The sequence below is a fragment of the Carassius auratus genome, chromosome 49 (genome assembly GCF_003368295.1).
Source record: "Carassius auratus strain Wakin chromosome 49, ASM336829v1, whole genome shotgun sequence".
In the NCBI taxonomy this organism is placed as follows: domain Eukaryota; kingdom Metazoa; phylum Chordata; class Actinopteri; order Cypriniformes; family Cyprinidae; genus Carassius; species Carassius auratus.
Genome location: NC_039291.1, coordinates 7,183,257 through 7,195,983, shown reverse-complemented (window position 1 = coordinate 7,195,983; position 12,727 = coordinate 7,183,257).

Sequence of the window (12,727 nt, the reverse complement as noted above, 5' to 3'; positions counted from 1 at the left end):
TCAATGCAAGGGCTAATTACGTGATTGATGGTTGTTCATGTCTATCCAATTTAACATATTGCTGTAAACTCGGAATTCCATATTTCCATTCTCTTAAACTCATCTTTTCCTAACTTTCGATCTTCCTGCAACTTGTGTGAATGTGTGAGTGCGTGTGTTTATGTGTTAGATTAGTTTATATGTCTTAGATTTATCTAATAAAGCCTTATTCATATTGAAAAGAGAAGTATATTGTGTTTTGTGCTTACAAGTTAATGTCTTAAACTGCCGATCTTGTTACTGTGCTAATTGATAGTGTTTTCACTATAGTTTGGATATTAGTATCCAGCGCAGATTTGATGTTAAACGGCTCGTTCACTGAACCGCAGGCGCGTCTCCGTGAACAGCCGTGAAACAGTGATTCTGTTCAAATTCCCTTTAAAATCTTAAATGATTCCCTTTGAGCTAAATTGACCTGTTTCCCTTACAGACTGATCAAAAACAGTACGCAGAGACATCAAATTATAATTGATACGTTGTCGCACCATGTGGACTTCATTTATCAAGGTTTTGGTTTCTTTTGCTAACAAGATACCATGAACTGGCACATTAGTTGTATTAGGGCATGTTTTAGCTTTGTTTGTCTTTTCTGCAGAGAGATAAAAACACCGTCCAATTTCCCCATTTTCTAGTTCAGTTTCACAATAATCGTTCTCATCTTCTGAATGCCATACTCTTAAATAATTTCCCTTGAATCTTGTCGTTCTGGAGGCAGTATCTCTTAAGAACCCCTCACATGGCAACACTATGGGATAAACATACCCTCGATCCAACGAATCCCATATTGTAAGCATGTGAGTACGATTCAATATAAAATTAATTTCCACATTAGAAGAAGTTATGAGGTCTAACCCTACAATTTCACATTGTTCTTTTGAACAAATTTCTTGTCTTTGACCACTATTAGAATATTCCCCATTTTGAACTGGCCAAATTACTCTACTTTTGTAACATTCATGGTGATAGTTACATCCACCATAGATGCCCTCTCGATATTTAGCAAGATCTTTATCATTACTTGGCACCCAATCCCATAATCCCCATTTGGAAATAAAGGGTAGAGAAAAATGTTGACCAGATTTCAGAGTTACATTTCGAGTTATTCATTGAACCCGAGGAGTCCATAAAGCTTGACTTCCTTGTTAAAAACCAAATAAAATTAAAAACAAGCATACCATTGATGTTGTGTATCGAGAATAACTTGCAACCATCTCTAATCAATGTCAATGGAACTGATTCCTGAAATGGTAGCAGAGAAATCATTAAACATCACTTCTTGTTACCCAATCTTTAAAAGTAATGGATGAATATTGCTCAATCTTTATTGCTTTTTGCTTAATCAATGTTACTGATGTGAAAGGAATCTTACCGCTGCCCAGGATATTTTGGATTTCTTTTCGGAACTCATCTAAGGCTCTCCAAAGGCCCAGGGGTCGTCCCTGGCCATCAACCCACAAGTCTATCCATTGGGCTGTCGTTATTGACGCTGGCAAGCGTTCCCATCTATCTCTTGGGATTTTAGCTTTCACAATAGTGTGTATGTCTTTTAGTGACATTTGATGTGCTTCAACCAAGGAATCTAATTCTCGCCAAAACTCTGTGTTTGGATCTTGTCTCTTCAGAAGAGGCAAAGCTGTAAGAATGGCTTGATGTTCTCCTGGTGTGAATGGTCTATCTTCCGTCATCATTTCAGATTGTAATTCTTCCTTTTTAACAGCAGGTGAAGAGAATTCAGGACCGACCAACTGTGCTCATGTCGTCTTCTCTTGTCTCGTCACCCCAATCAGACTTTACATTGTCCAGGCAAAGCTGGATAAATTGGGTTGTATGGAGGAGGCATTACAGTTTTTGCTGAGTTTCTTTCAGCCTCGGCTATTATATTTGTCCAATCTGGATCAAATGAATCATCAATGATTGTGTTATCTTTTTTCTGAACATGTAATAGACATTATTTTATTCAACTTGTTATATGCTTCAATCTGAGGATTCATTGCTTCAAAAAGTGAAACTGGACTCCCATCTGAACTGCAACAAATACCACCTTGCTTGACAATCCAGTGAGCTGCCAGGATCGGAAAGGCTTTCAACTTGAATGAGTCTTTTTGGATCATGAACCATTTAAACTGTTCATCCAAAGAAGCATCAACATTCAGTCCTTTCTTCAAAAACTTTGCTTGCTTCTTGTTCTTCTTTTCCAAGTACCAAGCAGATATGGTTCTGCTGTTGCAGCCAGTCTCTGTCATTTTTGCAGAGGATCTGTGTCTCAAGCTCTCAGCAGCAGGGATATATTTAACTCTGTGTGTGCGTGTGACTATCTGTGTGTGTGTGTGTGTATGTGTGTGTGTGTTGCTGAAGGGATGGGTCCTGCCCTCCCCTCTCTTCCTCTCTCTCTAGCTGACAACTCAAAATAAAACAAAGAAAGATCAAGAGAACAAAGTTAAATCCTAAATATTCTTGTAATTCCCTTTTTTCCTTTTCAGTTGAGCTGATCTGTCTCTTTCCCAAACATTGAACAGCTTTACTGTCAAAATCAGAAGGCCCACGATTCTAGCCACAATAATTCATAAAGGTATTGTACCTTTTACTTTTAGCGCGTTTAAACGTTTTAGGGTTCTCAAAACAGCACTACCTTTAGCGCAGACCCGCCACTTTAAACCGCTCCTATTCTTACAACTTATAACTTCCCACACTTTCCTAAGTGCTTAGATTTATTTTTAGGAAAAAGAAAAATGTCTTACCTGATGAATCGTGATAATTGAGACAAATGTCTGAAATAGATATCCTGTTCGTTGACGCCAAATGTTGATCTAAAATCAGTCTTGTCCCCTTACAATTTAATCACAGGGCTGAATACCAGTTGCCTTTTCAAAAAATCTTTATTGACATATGTATCAGGTATAGGAGAGAAACTTGTTGTCTTTGCCAGCTGTATGTTCATTTCCCATTTCTCCGTTTCTCAGTCTCTCAGTTTCTCAGTTTCTCTAAGGCTTTAACAGTGACCATAGCTTATATACCACTGACCAAGTTCCTTACAAGGTACAGAAACATGTTGGTTTGTTTGAAATAGAATGTATACTTCATGCTAACATAAGTTGGTATATTTATACATACATACATTGGTGGAAAGAAGAAGCCACCCTATGCATCAGTGGAACATATTACATACACATTTCTGGTATGGTCAAAATTAGTTCCTCTCCCTGTGTCTGGTCATGTGATCCTATATGTTAATGCAGACTTTAACTCATGCAGTAAACTTCATCATGCACTAAAACTTCACAATAAATATAAATAATATTAAAATAAGAAATTTTTGGTCTTAACAGCCCTATTCAGTAGACATTTTGCTTTAAATGAATGGTTGTTGTCATGGTGTAAAGAACAGAAACTGGTATTTGTTAATAACTGGAATCTTTTCTGGGAGCGTCCAATGCTGTTTCGCGCTGATGGATTGCGCCCCAGGAAAATCGGAGTGGAGCTGCTTTCTGACAACATCTCCAGGACACTTCGCTCCGTGTGACTAGTAAGTCAATTCTCAAATAACCATTATGATGAGTTTTGTTCCTCCCGCTTAAATGATAAAAGTACTTGCACTGTAAAAACTATTAAGACTGTGTCTGTTCCCCGAATAGTGAGGTCAAAATATAAATATAATGAAGGTTCTAGAAAAAATCTTATCACAATTAAACCAGAAAAATGTAAAGAAAATTAACAAAGACATTTTTTTTTAAGTTTGGGCTCATAAATATTAGATCACTCACACCCAAAGCAGTTATTGTAAATGAAATGATCACAGATAATAGTTTTGATGTACTCTGCTTGACTGAAACCTGGCAAAAACCAAATGATTATTTTGGTCTAAATGAGTCTACTCCACCAAACTACTGTTATAAGCATGAGCCCCGTCAGACTGGTTGTGGCGGAGGTGTTGCAACAATATATAGTGATATTCTCAATGTTACCCAGAAAACAGGATACAGGTTTAACTCTTTTGAAATACTTCTGCTAAATGTTACACTGTCAGACATGCAAAAGAAATCTAATGTATCTCTTGCTCTGGCTACTTTGTATAGACCACCAGGGTCATATACAGAATTCCTAAAAGAATTTGCAGATTTCCTCTCAGACCTTATAGTTACAGTTGACAAGGCGCTAATCATGGGAGATTTTAATATTCACATTGATAATACAAATTAGGACTTGCGTTTACTGACCTTATAAACTCTTTTGGAGTCAAGCAAAATGTCACCGGGCCCACTCATCGTTTTAATCATACATTAGATTTAATTATATCTCATGGAATCGATCTTACTGCTATAGATATTGTATCTCAAAGTGATGATATTACAGACCATTTCCTTGTATCGTGCATGCTGCGTATAACTGATATTAACTATATGTCTCAGCATTACCATCTGGGCAGAACTATTGTTCCAGCCACCAAAGAAAGATTCGCAAATAACCTGCCTGATCTATCTCAACTGCTATTTGTACCCAAATATACACATGATTTAGATGAAATGACTGACAACATGGGCACTATTTTCTCTAATACATTAGAAACTATTGCCCCCATCAAATTGAAAAAGGTTAGAGAAAAACATACTGTGCCATGGTATAACAGTAATACTCACTCTCTCAAGAAAGAAACTCGTAGTCTTGAACGCAAATGGAGAAAAATTAACTTGGAAGTTTTTAGAATTGCATGGAAAAACAGTATGTCCAGCTATAGACAGGCTCTAAAAACTGCTAGGGCAGAGCATATACACAAACTCATAGAAAATAACCAAAACAATCCAAGGTTTTTATTTATCACAGTGGCTAAATTAACAAATTACCAGACACCACCTGATTCAAATATTCCACCAACGTTAAATAGTATTGACTTTATGAATTTCTTCACTGATAAAATAGATAACATTAGAAATACAATAGTGAATGTAGATTCTACAGCGTCTAACACTTCAGTTTCATCCATCGCACCCAAAGATAAACTGCAGTGCTTTTCAACCATAGTACAGGAAGAGCTAAATAAACTTATCACTGTATCTAAACCAACAAAATGTTTATTAGATCCTGTACCCACTAAATTACTGAAAGAGTTGTTACGTTTAGCAGAAAAAACGATTCTCAATATCATTAACTCATCGTTATCTTTAGGTCACGTCCCAAAACCATTCAAGCTGGCGGTTATCAAGCCTCTTATTAAGAAACCAAAACTAGATCCTAGTGTACTGGCAAATTATAGGCCTATTTCAAATCTTCCATTTATGTCAAAAATTTTTGAAAAATTAGTGTCTGCTCAAATGAGCACCTTCCTGCATAAAAATTATCTGTATGAAGAATTTCAGTCAGGTTTCAGGCCCCACCATTGCACAGAAACTGCACTTGTTAAAAGTGCACCTGCTCCTTGTGTCAGATCAAGGCTGCATCACATTTCTAGTCTTACTTGATCTTAGTGCTGCGTTCGACACCATAGATCATGACATACTCATAGATAGATTACAGGTATTCAAGGGCAGGCTCTAAGATGGTTTAGATTCTACCTGTCTGATCGCTACCATTTTGTTTACTTAAATGGGGTGTCATCTCATTTATCATCAGTAAAATATGGAGTGCCACAAGAATCCGTCCTTGGTCCCCTTCTATTTTCAATATACATGTTGCCCCTTGGTAATATTATTAGAAAATACGGAATTAGCTTCCACTGTTAAAACTTCTCAATTATATAAGCTAACAGAGTGTGTTAAGAATGTAAAGATTGGATGACAAATAATTTTCTCCAATTAAATTCGGATAAGACAGAGATATTAATTATTGGACCAAAAAACACTACACAGAATCTTGTAGACTACAATTTGCAACTAGACGGATGTTCTGTTACTTCCTCTACAGTCAGAAATCTGGGTGTTATATTAGACAGCAATTTGTCTTTTGAAAATCATATTTCCAATGTTACAAAAACTGCATTCTTCCATCTTAGAAACATTGCCAAGCTACGAAACATGTTATCTGTTTCTGATGCAGAAAAGCTAGTTCATGCATTCATGACCTCTAGACTGGACTATTGTAATGCACTTCTAGGTGGTTGTCCTGCTTCGTCAATAAACAAGCTACAGGTAGTCCAAAGTGCATCAGCTAGAGTCCTTACCAGGTCAAAAAAATATGATCATATTACCCCAATTTTACAGTCTCTGCACTGGCTACCTATTAAGTTCCGTATCAGTTACAAATTATCATTACTTACCTATAAGGCCCTAAATGGTTTAGCTCCTGCGTACCTAACTAGCCTTCTACCACGCTACAACCCATCACGCACCCTAAGGTCACAAAACGCTGGACTTTTGGTAGTTCCTAGGATAGCAAAGTCCACTAAAGGAGGTAGAGCTTTTTCACATTTGGCTCCCAAACTCTGGAATAGCCTTCTTGATAATGTTCGGGGTTCAGAAACACTATCAGACACACTTTAAATCTAGATTAAAAACGCATCTCTTTTGCCAAGCATTCGAATAATGTACAGTATTGTTCAAAATAATAGCAGTACAATGTGACTAACCAGAATAATCAAGGTTTTTCGTATATTTTTTTATTGCTACGTGGCAAACAAGTTACCAGTAGGTTCAGTAGATTCTCAGAAAACAAATGAGACCCAGCATTCATGATATGCACGCTCTTAAGGCTGTGCAATTGGGCAATTAGTTGAATTAGTTGAAAGGGGTGTGTTCAAAAAAATAGCAGTGTGGCATTCAATCACTGAGGTCATCAATTTTGTGAAGAAACAGGTGTGAATCAGGTGGCCCCTATTTAAGGATGAAGCCAACACTTGTTGAACATGCATTTGAAAGCTGAGGAAAATGGGTCGTTCAAGACATTGTTCAGAAGAACAGCGTACTTTGATTAAAAAGTTGATTAGAGAGGGGAAAACCTATAAAGAGGTGCAAAAAATGATAGGCTGTTCAGTTAAAATGATCTCCAATGCCTTAAAATGGAGAGCAAAACCAGAGAGACGTGGAAGAAAACGGAAGACAACCATCAAAATGGATAGAAGAATAACCAGAATGGCAAAGGCTCAGCCAATGATCACCTCCAGGATGATCAAAGACAGTCTGGAGTTACCTGTAAGTACTGTGACAGTTAGAAGACGTCTGTGTGAAGCTAATCTATTTTCAAGAATCCCCCGCAAAGTCCCTCTGTTAAAAAAAAGGCATGTGCAGAAGAGGTTACAATTTGCCAAAGAACACATCAACTGGCCTAAAGAGAAATGGAGGAACATTTTGTGGACTGATGAGAGTAAAATTGTTCTTTTTGGGTCCAAGGGCCACAGGCAGTTTGTGAGACGACCCCCAAACTCTGAATTCAAGCCACAGTACACAGTGAAGACAGTGAAGCATGGAGGTGCAAGCATCATGATATGGGCATGTTTCTCCTACTATGGTGTTGGGCCTATTTATCGCATACCAGGGATCATGGATCAGTTTGCATATGTTAAAATACTTGAAGAGGTCATGTTGCCCTATGCTGAAGAGGACATGCCCTTGAAATGGTTGTTTCAACAAGACAATGACCCAAAACACACTAGTAAACGGGCAAAGTCTTGGTTCCAAACCAACAAAATTAATGTTATGGAGTGGCCAGCCCAATCTCCAGACCTTAATCCAATTGAGAACTTGTGTGGTGATATCAAAAATGCTGTTTCTGAAGAGCGTGCATATCATGAATGCTGGGTCTTGTTTGTTTTCTGACAATCTACTGAACCTACTGGTAACTTGTTTGCCACGTAGCAATAAAAAATATACTAAAAACCTTGATTATTCTGGTTAGTCACATTGCACTGCTATTATTTTGAACAATACTGTATCTCTTAAATTGTGAGTGTAGTTGCATCTGATCAAATGTGCATTTTTATTCATTAGCTTGGGTTAAACTAATTTTAGTTTGTTGGATCAGCAGCTATGCTAATGATGTCTCTATTTTGTTTCTATGTTTTGCCTAGGATTTACACAAGCTCTTGTCTGGATCCAGAACACCTGAGAAGAGATGATGCTGACCCTCAGAGGACCTCAGATGATGCTAACCCTGAATCAACAAACAGAACTAACAAATATTGCTACAAGTGTGACTGCATCATATAACAATTATTAATTAATAATATTACTAATATTCATCGTCTAGCTGACTACGTCTTGTATTAATTTTTTCTAAAAATCCTGTCAAACGTACACGAACTGACAGTAACCACCATAAGCTACTACAAAATATTGTAGAAAAATAATTTTCTGTAAAGTTGCTTTGTAACGATTCGTATTGAAAAAGCACTATACAAATAAACTTGAATGGAATTAATGCCAACAATGTGTTCAAGTCTATGCAAAAGAATATTGTGGTCAACAGTGTCAAACACAGCACAAAGATCCAATAGCACTAACAGAGAGATACTACCACGATCAGATGATAAGAGAAGGTCATATGTAACTCTAAGGAGAGTAGTCTCAGTACTATGATACAGTCTAAATCCTGACTGGAAATCCTCACAGATACCATTTTTCTCTAAGAAGGAATATAATTGTGAGGATACTACCTTTTCTAATATCTTGGACAGAAAAGGAAGATTCTATGTCAGTCTATAATTAACTAGTCTTTGGGGTCAAGTTGTGGTTTTTGATGAGAGGCTTAATAACTGCCAGTTTGAAGGTTTCAAATGGTTCTCAGGCAATTTGATTATACCGCGAATATCAAAATCAACTGTGAGCGGAAGGTCCTTTTTTCTACTTAGCTCCCATACTCTGGAATAACCTACCTAATGTTGTTCGGGAGGCAGACACACTCTGTCAGTTTAAAACTAGATAAAAGACCCACCCATTTAACCTGGCTTACACATAACATATTAACACATTTCTAATATTCAAATCCATTAAAGGAATTTTAGGCTGCATTAATTAGGAAAATACGTAACATGGATCACTTCCACTATCACACAATGTACTTGCTATATCAATAGAAGAATGGCATATATGCTAAAATGCCAATATTAGTCTCTTTGTTTCTTATTCTAAAGTCACTGTAGCCACCAGATCTAGTCTGTGTCCAGTTCTGATGGTCACTGCAGTCACCTGGATCCAGTACGTATCAAGCCCAGATGGTGGAGCAGCACCTAAAGAGAACCTCTACAGCCCTGAATGTCAGCAGAGACCAGGACAACTAGAACTTTATTATATATATATATGGCCATCCACCAAAGATGTCCAGTACCATCACATGGCACCGCGAGTTAGAGATTCTCAGCTGGTTGAGGGCCAAGCAGCAGTGTATCTGGGAACCGGACCCAGAATTTTTTTCCCTCTCTCTCCCCTCTCTCATCTCTGTCTCTCTTCATCGTTTCATCTCCTTTTCTCTCACCATGTCTGTTTGTCCATACCCCAGGTACGCAGCGGCCACCATGATCAGCTCCCCCGGATGGGAGAGGTGGGATTAGCGGCGCAGTCTCGGGAGTACCCTCCAGCCTGTGAGTGCATGTGATGAGTGAGGTTGGGGCTGAGAGCTGTGGAAACAGAGTGAGGCCGGTGTACTTAATGAGAATGAGCGACACCTGCACCACTCACTGGTCTCTAGTACCGTGGAGGAGATCCGGAAGGACAAAAGGAGGAGGAAAGACAGTGAAGGACGAGAGAAGACCAGGCCCGGGTTTTATTTTGTGTTTTGGTTTTGTTTGTGCGCTGCAGTCGTCCACGAGGGGCTGTCGCGCTATTTTGTGCTTATTTTAATATTAAAGTTTTATGTAACTGTACGCCGGTTCCCGCCTCCTTCTTCCTGCATTACTAGAATATTTTAATCGTTATTCATGTCATGAAAATGGACAAATCAGAAATGAGTGAATAATACTGCAAACCTTTGACTCCTCTTCATTGAGCAAATCTCCATGGTTAGGAAAATCGGACCTTACCAACAGTATCTGGTTGTGTTGTGCAACTCCTACTCCAGGCTCTTGTCACCTCAAAAGTGGACTACTGCAGTAGTTTGCTAGCTGGCCTTCCAGCAAGCACCATCAAGTATTTACAGAATCCAGAACGGCAGTAGTGGCATTGCATTAACCCATTAATAGAAAAAAAATTAAAAATGATGTATATATATATATATATATATATATATATATATATATATATGTGTGTGTGTGTGTGTGTGTGTGTGTGTGTGTGTTCTTATATAAATTAAAATATTTATATTTAATATTTCTGTTCATATTCACAATAAATTAATATTGTTATATATGTTTTTACAACCTGGATTTGTTTTCCCCCTACACATTCACTGATCACACACATTTGTACCTCAAGATCAGGTGAATGTTTTTGTTGTTTTTTTTTTTTGTTTTTTTTTTTTTGTAAACAGCCTACAGTTAAAGAAGTAAAGAACTGTTGATCATGGCTAATATTAACAAATCTAATTATTTATTGAGCATTGGTTCTTAATGGTTAACAATATCCCTTAACCGTGGTAAAATCACTATAACGCACAACTATTGCTTTAATTTTCTATCAATAGACTTTCTCTTGATTGTAACACAGTGATTGTAAGGCTGTTCTTGGAAGCTAGTAAAGTCATGTAAACAGCCTACTCCACAAGATTACGGTTGGATACATTGACTTTACAGTTTTCATCAAGTATTTAAATGTACACAGGAAATGCCACACTTGTCCAAGTCTGCATCTGCAGGCTAGAGGGCTTCTATAGTGATAGATGTGTAGATTTTTGTTTCTGTCACCAAGACCACATGCTTTATGCCAGCAGAGTGTAGATCGGTAACCAGACCAATTCATTCATTAAATGTTTCCATTCACAGAGATGTCCTTCAGTGGGTATCACAATGCTTCAGCAGGCAAACACTCTGGAGTCTGAAGCCTCTGAGGTCTCATACAGACACAAGCACATTTTTAAATGTAATCTTATCATGTCATTCCAAACCTGTATTCTGTAAATGTTTTAAAGATGACAATTTTGTACTTTGCATGACTCCATTTCTGAGTTTCAGCACTGGGAAATATTATATGAGAATAATGACTTATTTAACTTTCAATAAATTATATTTAGTAGCCAATACAGTCTTCAAAATTTCTCCTTTTACATTCCACACATTAAAAAATATATATTTAGACCTAAATTTAAGATTCATGATTTTTTTATAAATATATAAATGTATTTAAATATAATGCAGAAGAGCATACATTTTCATTCAGCTCATCCTAATCGCTAAGCATAGTCTGTTTAAGATGTTAATCTCATTGCAAATTTGCAGGTTATGGCGCGCCATCATAAAATATAAAATCTAAAGGCTGGCATAAACAGTCCCCATGTCAGCTTCTCTACATGGTCATCAGATGGCCTCCATCTCAGCAGGCATCAGCTCTAGTTTTCCCATCCATCACCTCTAAACCTGCATTAAAATTTAATTCTGGTTACTGAGTGAGGCCATTGAAACTTTTATCTCAACCCTTCTTTATCTTCTCTTCATTAAGTTATCAAGCCATAATAACCTGAAATCTCTGTGGCTTCTTCATTAAGTTCTCAAGCCATAATAACCTGAAATCTCTGTGGCTAAGGATGATGTTTTGAATAATGAAGACTCATTATTCCTGCACAGAATGCTTGTTAATTCAAATGATGATATTAAAAGTATAGTAGCCTTTAGCAGTGGGGTGATTTCTAGCATACTTCATCATGTATCAATATATACTCTGTTTGTCAAAACTGCCCTAGGCGGGATGTAACATTCTCACAGAGGACTGGAGTGCTTCACGGGCCCTGGAATACTCCAAGGTGACAACTCTCTGAGTCTGAGCCCTTAGGAAACAGGAACATGGGGACAGAACACAACTTCAAGTGCCATCAAACGCACACATACACACATAGTGACATATTCTCAATCTCTATCTTTTGATGTCTTTTGATGTCATGAGGGATGCATGCTCATGTTTTGTAAATCCATACGCATTACACATAATACCAAGTGTATATTCTTAATTGTGCACAAGATGTGTACAGATCATCTCTTTTTCCTTTTATTATTTGCATTTAAATGAAATATAAAATGTATAAAGTGAAATATTATTTATATGAATGATATACGTATAAATGAATTTAATATAAATGTCAAACATAAAAAATTTAATTCCAAACATTCTTATTATATAAGCAAATCCCTCATATGCTGTTTATATGAAAACATATTATGGGTAATTTTGAAAAGAAAACAGACATTTTCTCTTTTTTAAGACATTCTATGTGAATTTTAATTCCATTAAAAATGAAAGTTCTGCATTCGTTCTGCTGACTCAAGTCAAAATAAATAATTATATTTAAATTAAAAGGGCATTCTGAATGATGCACATTACTGTTGTGAAAATGAAATATTTTATAGGTCCATTATACTGAAAAATAACTAAGCCCTTATGACCAAGTACCTGACTCCCACAATGCATTGCTGCCCCTCAGGCTGGGTCACAGCAACTGCTACCTTAGGTTTCAAAGCCAAAAGAAGAAGAAACTTCCAGCATGTCACATGATTTCATAAACATTGTAACGATCATATACATCTACTCCACATTCCCATGCAAAGAATCTGATCTTGCATTTGTTCAACAGGCTAGACACCTGCAAAATTATATTGACATAATAGCCATAATGCACTTGTCTA